The sequence below is a fragment of the Schistocerca gregaria genome, chromosome 4 (genome assembly GCF_023897955.1).
Source record: "Schistocerca gregaria isolate iqSchGreg1 chromosome 4, iqSchGreg1.2, whole genome shotgun sequence".
NCBI lineage: Eukaryota > Metazoa > Arthropoda > Insecta > Orthoptera > Acrididae > Schistocerca > Schistocerca gregaria.
In genome coordinates, this window is record NC_064923.1 from 146,908,758 (window position 1) to 146,916,383 (window position 7,626).

At 41.7% G+C, this 7,626-nt stretch overlaps 2 non-coding genes across 2 annotated transcripts; both read left to right on the forward strand.

Annotated features, from left to right (window-relative positions):
• Nucleotides 1–6,297: 6,297 nt before the first annotated feature.
• Nucleotides 6,298–6,372, forward strand: Trnas-cga (transfer RNA serine (anticodon CGA)). The gene has a single exon. It is a non-coding gene; the product is annotated as a tRNA-Ser (tRNA).
• Nucleotides 6,373–6,597: 225 nt separating this feature from the next.
• Trnas-cga (transfer RNA serine (anticodon CGA)) lies at nt 6,598–6,672 on the forward strand. The gene has a single exon. It is a non-coding gene; the product is annotated as a tRNA-Ser (tRNA).
• Nucleotides 6,673–7,626: the final 954 nt, after the last annotated feature.

Below are 7,626 nucleotides of genomic sequence, written 5' to 3' on the forward strand. Positions count from 1 at the left end.
AGCGTTATTTCAAGAGAGATAGTTGAGACTGTTACACTATATGTCGATCATCTTTTGATAGCCACTAAGACTTGGAATGAACATCTTGACATCCTTGAAAGGATGCTGGATAAATTTGCACAAGCTAGTGTAACACATAACCTAAAGAAGTCAAAATTTGCTTGTAGTGATATTAGTTAGGTATCTTGGCACCTAATCAACGCACAAGGTATACACCCTGATCCAGGTAGGTTGGACGCTATTAGGAGTTTTCCTAGTCCTCGCACTAAAAAATAACTAAAGTCATATCTAGGACTCTCTTCTTTCTTTTGATGTTTCCTGTCACAACAACTATTGAACAGTAAGCATCTCCTAGATTCACTTAAGAATCAGGTATGGATCTGGTTTGAGCAGTGCCAGCAAGGTTTTGATAACATTAACATGAACGCAAACGTTTTAGACCATCCAGACTTCAGTTTAGATTTTTGTATGACATGTTACGCATAATGCAGTGGCTTGGGTTGTTGCCTATTTCAAGTAGTTAAGAATGGAGAAGAGGAACAGGTAAAAATCATTAGATTTGCAAGCTGTACTTTAAGTGAATGTGAACGTACTTATTCAACCACTGAACTTGAGACTTTTTCTAATCTCTGGGCATTCGAAAAGTTTAACTATTATTTGCATGGTAACCACACGCAAATTTATACAGATCACCAAGCTCTGACACTTTTCATAACATGTAGGTTAGTTCAGCATAGATTATCACGCTGCACTTTATCTCTGTAGAATTCCTCATTTGATATTCTATACATTAAAGGTAAAGATTACATCATTGCTGATGCTTTGTCTTGCCTTCCACAAGGTATGAGTGACTGTAACACTGATATTGATAATGTGCACGACTACACAATGCTCCTAATGCAAGATATTCAATATTACCAATATTACATTGATTTGTGTAGAAATATGGCAGCTTTACGAAACCCTGATCCGCATTGGAACAAAATAATAACTTTAGTCATAGATCAACCTGACTATCCACTGTCTAGCTGTTATCTGATATATAATGACGTGTTATTCTGTCGTCGTCATTCTGATGGCTCTAAATGGCGTGTATATATTCCCAAAGTCTCTGAACACAATCTGGCACACACACTTAGTTTGGGGACATTATGAAATGAAGAAGTGCCTTGCAAAACTTAGCACGTATTGTTATTTCGCTAATACGAGACACAAGATTCACAATGTAATTAAAACATGCATATCTTGTCAGAAATCTAGACCTCAGAACCTATCTTCAAAGACATATCTGCATTGCATACTACCCAGCAAACCTCTGGAGACTATACGTACAAACATAAGTTGGTGCACATCCAACAAGTAGTGGTTGTGTGAAGTATATTTTAGCATTTTGTGACATATTTTCTAAACATGTTAAGCTGTACACCATAAAATCTGCAACTGCTAACGCAATCATCAGACTATGCTCAAGTGACTACATTCCTCATGTGGGAAAACCCAAGGCAATTTTATCTGACAACACTACTTACTACACAGGGTACAAATGGCATAAATTCTTAAAGGACAATAGCATTAAGAGCATCTTTATTCTGAAGTTTAGCCCACAACTGATTCATGAGGACGTATATACCTATACAGCATTCTAATTGGGTAAGTTTTTTGTCACTATTTGAAGAAGATCATAACAACCTGAATATACATGACACAACATGTACATCTAACGAGCTTGTTTTTGACAGCAAAGAATCAAATGAGTGTAGTGATACATTGCCAAAGTTTTCATCTCACCCAGTGTCGCATGATGAAAAAGTAAGAGAAGTACTAACCACACTGTCGCAGATGCGACTCCAGTACCACTAAGGGAGAGCAGTAATTCGAGGAATGCATGCAAGTGCTTTTGCGTACTCAGCACAAATCTTCTGCACTAAAGCGGCGTCTGCTGTACAGCAGTCCATATGTAATTCTCAACATACCGCGTCCTGGTGCATACCTGTTGGAGAACGCAAAAACAAATACAATCATTGTGCTTTACGCTCAGCGAGACTTAAGAGTATTTCATTCTAAGCAGTAAAACGTTGTAAGAAGTCGTGGTCTCCTGACCTTCATTGCTTACATATTCCGCCCTCAGAATCATGTTGCGCACATAAAGACGCTTCATTCTAACCCAAACTTGATAAGATAAAGTCAATGCTGTATTAATTCATGTAAACGATATGCAATTGACGAGTGAGCGCACCGTGGTTGAAATACTCGAGGCTGGGGTGCACACATACATTCCAGACACAACGGTCACAGTGGCTTTTAGTTCGGGAGAGAGGCCACACAACGGGACGCCAGGCCTTCAGAGGATGACCCAGCCCGTGTCGGCCGGTGACCGCCAGTAGCGGACAGTGTGGGCTTAAAAGCAAATTCCGCTACATTATGTGGGAGCGGCCAGCCTACGCATTCTTTACACATAGCACGCAGTTTGAGAGATTTTCACAGGGAGACAGCAAACGCCAGACGCCAATGCTAGAAGTTTCTGGGTTGGTCGCCTTAAAAGAAACGTCATTCTCCCGCTTTAGAAGAGCAATGCTGATTGGCAGACGATATTTCTGGCGCCTGGACCTGAAGGAACAAAGAAAGAGACCAAAATAAATACCCCTTCACATCTGGCATGGAGAGGCGCCGATCCGTTGTCGCTCTTGGAGCGAGAACACGTAACGAGTGCGTGAACGCTCGTAGGGGTACCAGAAAGAGTGAGGAACAAGTCTCTCCTCAGTACTTTACTGGGAGAGCACCTCAGTCGAGAGTGAATCAAAGGGCGACTCTATATTGAGTCCTTTCGATTAAGCATTGTTCACTGTGTTGACCGACACACTTATTGTGCGGTGTGAATGGACAGAGTTATGGTTAAACGCCTCTGAGCGAATTTTGAGTGGCATCGCGGTGGACTGGTCATCTGACCGGTGTACCACGCCAATAGTTAGACTAGGGGCGAATAGGAATCCTTGACTTCATCAAGGCACAGGGAGAGTTTGATTGGAGAAGGTCAATCCAGATAGAACGAGAGTTATCTTATTTGTCCGCAGCGAGCAGCGCAGACAGCAGTCATCGCAGTTTATGGTATTGTGAGCTACAGCTATTGTGAGCCCCTTTATCCTCCACAACAGTGCACTTCACTGCATTTCAGACGCGACAGCCTCGACCGTACCTAGCAACATTCTAAAGAATAATTATTCAAGTTGAGTAGGCGCGCCTCTCAGCCATTCTGCCAAGGCAACAAGCATCTGAAACTTTGTATAGAAATTTCATTAGCGAATCCTATCCTTGAGAGGTAACTTCACATTCCGAAAAGAACCAGGATATAACTTGTTTAATTCATAACTAAAAGTGCCATTGTGATTTCTCAGAATGTTGCAAAAATAAATAATAACTTTCGTTAGTTTCATGTTTTTCTTTTACTAACTAGCACTACTCCAGTACCCAAGTATCCCACTAGTTACGTAAGAAATTTTGTGAATTTTTGTGTCATTTCCTTACAGCGGACGACTCCACAAGATATTAATTGCTGAAAGTTTTTCAGGTATTTCTCTTTAGAACGTTAGGAGCGTCTGTCTGGCTTCTGTAGTAGTGTGGGGGTGGAAATTGCATCTTGCAGGAGCCACAGGGTAAAGGCTACATCTAAGATTAATCCGTTGCGCAGAATAACAGAATAATAGATTAACCCCGTTCACCTCAGAACGTATATCTACAAGTAATGAGCTAGTAGACTGGACATTTATAAAACTGACGTACATTCCAGTGCTACTGCAACGAAATTAGGTAGCATAAGAAATTTCATTTCAGCTGATCCAGCCAGCAGCAGAAGAAGAAAGGAGAAATTTCGACTTCGCCGAACGTATTTAAACAACATCAACCAAAATTTTAACGCAAATGTTAAAACGACATTTACGCAAGTGCGATGAAAATGTTTTTGAGACAACATAATTAACTAACAGTAGGGTCAGTCAAGGACTGTCCTTGACTAATTGACGTGACCACAAACCACACGACAACCAAACACTGTCACCTATGAACGGATTAGACGCACCTCATATTGCATAACATATGTTTATGCGAAGCCAAGGCCAATACACACTCTATATAGACTCGTAACGCGAGGATTCTGTAGGTTTGATTTTTATGTGTTGCTTTAGACGTTTGTCCATTACTAAACGTGCGCTTGGGCTTGTTTGCTGATGTATCCAGATGTTGTGTCCAATCTTTCCAATTTCATGTGACATCACTCGCGAATGCAAAATTTCGTTCAAAAATCTGTAATATTTGTAAGATTGTGTAAACACTTCTAATCCACGTAAAGCCAAAATGTAATACAATTATGTATCATTATCTATATTGATGTAAAGCAAAATGTAATATTTTTATATGTAAGAGTGATCAGAATTCGTAATATGTATCAAAACGTGTAAAACCACGAAATTTATGTGAAAGAGACTACTTTAGAGACATTCTACATACATCGCAATGCCTGTAACCGCGATGAAGCGTGTACGTAAAATTGTTAGAAACTACTCTTATTAGAATGATCATGATGAAATATTTATGTATAAACTTGTTAACAAACATTCTTTGCACACCCGAACTGTGCATGTGAAGTGCAATAACATTTATAGTGCATCGCCTAATGGCATTTACCGCGTTGCACTGTGCAAAAGCCGGCCGGTGTGACCGAGCGGTTTAGGCGCTTCAGTCTGGAACCACGCGACCGCTACGGTCGCAGGTTCGAATCCTCCCTCGGGCATGGATGTGGGTGAGGTCCTTAGGATAGTTAGGTTTAAGTACTTCTAAGTTCTAGGGGACTGATGACCTCAGATGTTAAGTCCCATAGTGGTCAGAACCATTTGAAATGTGCAACGCATGGAACTGGTTAAGCACTGGACCCACGGCCGCGAAGCACAAAAGCAGTGAAGGCAACTCCACAGGTGGAGGAATTTTGGATGGAACTTCGGGGAATGTAATGTTCTCGGAATACGATGGCCACTCTCGCCTGAACAAATCGAGGATCGATTTGCCGTCCGAAATCTTGCATCCATATCTTCACGGAACTTATATTGTAGAATGGAAATCCACTGGTCTTCAATCACGCGACCCAATACCTAGGAAAATCAGTGTCAAAAATGAAAATAAACAGTGCAACGTGGTCACATATCGGTTGTCAAATCTGTGAACAGTGACTTTGATGTGCAATAACATATACGTAATGCAAACTACCGAAACAATGCCTACCTTTGCGTTATTATTGTATGTATTATGAATATGAACTGCAAACGACGACACGTAGTGCGAAGTCTGCTAATTTGAAACAGAAACGCATTTTAAATGCAACACTGTCCATGGGAGACAATGACCATAATGAAATGTATTTTGCTGTAATACATGTAGTAGTTTCAAGATTACTCTACCTGTTTTAAATGTTAGTCCATATTTTTTGTAAAAACTTCATGGAGCGCCCTCTCACAGTGATGTCTTGCGCACATGCACATACGAACGGTATGTAAACTGTGATCACCGTGCCGCGGCCTGCCGGGGTGGCCGAGCGATTCTAGGCGCTACAGTCTGGAACCGCGCTACCGCTACGGTCGCAGGTTCGAATCCTGCCTCTGGCATGGCTGTGTGTGATCTCCTTATGTTAGTTAGGTTTAAGTAGTTCTAAGTTCTAGGGGACTGATGACCTCAGAAGTTAAGTCCCATAGTGCTCAGAGCCATTTGAACCATTTTGAACTGTGTCGCGAGTTCAACTAACACTCTAACCGCTACTACCCCACTGAAATACACGTGACTGCGCACTGGCGGCAGCCGCAATAGCAACATTCACGAGCCTCATTCAAATATTGTACACTATGAATTGTATTTGAATAAGTTTGTAAATATTGTATTGAATATGCTTTAGGGTGAATTGAGAAACGTAGATATTAGTTGAGAATATAAACGAAGAATTAGTTTAGATATTAATTAGTATAAACGGTTGTTCGATTGTGGCGCGCAACCGCTGAAACATTAGAATAATTCCCAGAATGAGATTTTCACTCTGCAGCGGAGTGTGCGCTGATATGAAACTTCCTGGCAGATTAAAACTGTGTGCCCGACCGAGACTCGAACTCGGGACCTTTGCCTTTCGCAGGCAAGTGCTCTACCAACTGAGCTACCGAAGCACGACTCACGTCCGGTACTCACAGCTTTACTTCTGCCAGTATCCGTCTCCTACCTTCCAAACTTTACAGAAGCTCTTCTGCGAACCTTGCAGAACTAGGTTCGTGCTTCGGTAGCTCAGTTGGTAGAGCACTTGCCCGCGAAAGGCAAAGGTCCCGAGTTCGAGTCTCGGTCGGGCACACAGTTTTAATCTGCCAGGAAGTTTCATATCAGCGCACACTCCGCTGCAGAGTGAAAATCTCATTCTGGAAACATCCCCCAGGCTGTGGCTAAGCCATGTATCCGCAGTATCCTTTCTTTCAGGAGTGCTAGTTCTGCAAGGTTCGCAGAAGAGCTTCTGTAAAGTTTGGAAGGTAGGAGACGGATACTGGCAGAAGTAAAGCTGTGAGTACCGGACCTGAATCGTGCTTCGGTAGCTCAGTTGGTAGAGCACTTGCCCGCGAAAGGCAAAGGTCCCGAGTTCGAGTCTCGGTCGGGCACACAGTTTTAATCTGCCAGGAAGTTTCATTAGAATAATTACGCAGTTTTTGTTGTCTTGGCGAGAACATCGCAACTTTTTAGTTCTTGTAGCGGTCCAGATCGGACGCATATCTGCCATCCCTGCAGATAATTATGTGGCACAATGCAGTTATTGCTAATTTATTGAGTCGCAATGTCACTAGGTGTACTCATAGTTGCAGACAGCAACAGATTTAATGTAAATATCTATGTGATTTAATGTAATATTTTGTGAATACGGTGATATTATTTAACCTTGTGTTTCTCTTATGTTGCAAATTATTGTTCCAATTAAATGGCGTCTTGGCATGGCTGAAGTTTCTGTGTTACAAATTTTATGAATGGTCCAGAATGAGCCATTGCTTTAGACTTATTCAATTAACGAAGTCCGATAAAGAAATATTTTCAGAAGATTCACTCACAGTCAAACTTACAATCAGCTGACCCAACGCTAAAAGCCATTGATAAACGTCAAAATTTTGTATTACGCACCATTAGAAATTTAGTCTCTGATGACATACGAGGTGCATTCAAGTTCTATGGCCTCCGATTTTTTTTATCCGGACTGGAAAGAAATAGAAACATGCGCATTGATTTAAAATGAGGCCTCGTTCATTGTCAATACGTCCCAGAGATGGCAGCACCGTACGGCAGATGGAATTTTACCGCCAGCGGCTAGAATGAGAAATGTTTTAAATACTTAAAATGGCGACGTTTTCCTTACTTGAACAGCGTGCAATCATTCGTTTTCTGAATTGGCGTGGTGTGAAACCAATTGAAATTCATCGACAGTTGAAGGAGACATGTGGTGATGGAGTTATGGATGTGTCGAAAGTGCGTTCGTGGGTGCGACAGTTTAATGAAGGCAGAACATCGCGTGACAACAAACCGAAACAACCTCGGGCTCGCACAAGCCGGTCTGACGACATGATCGAG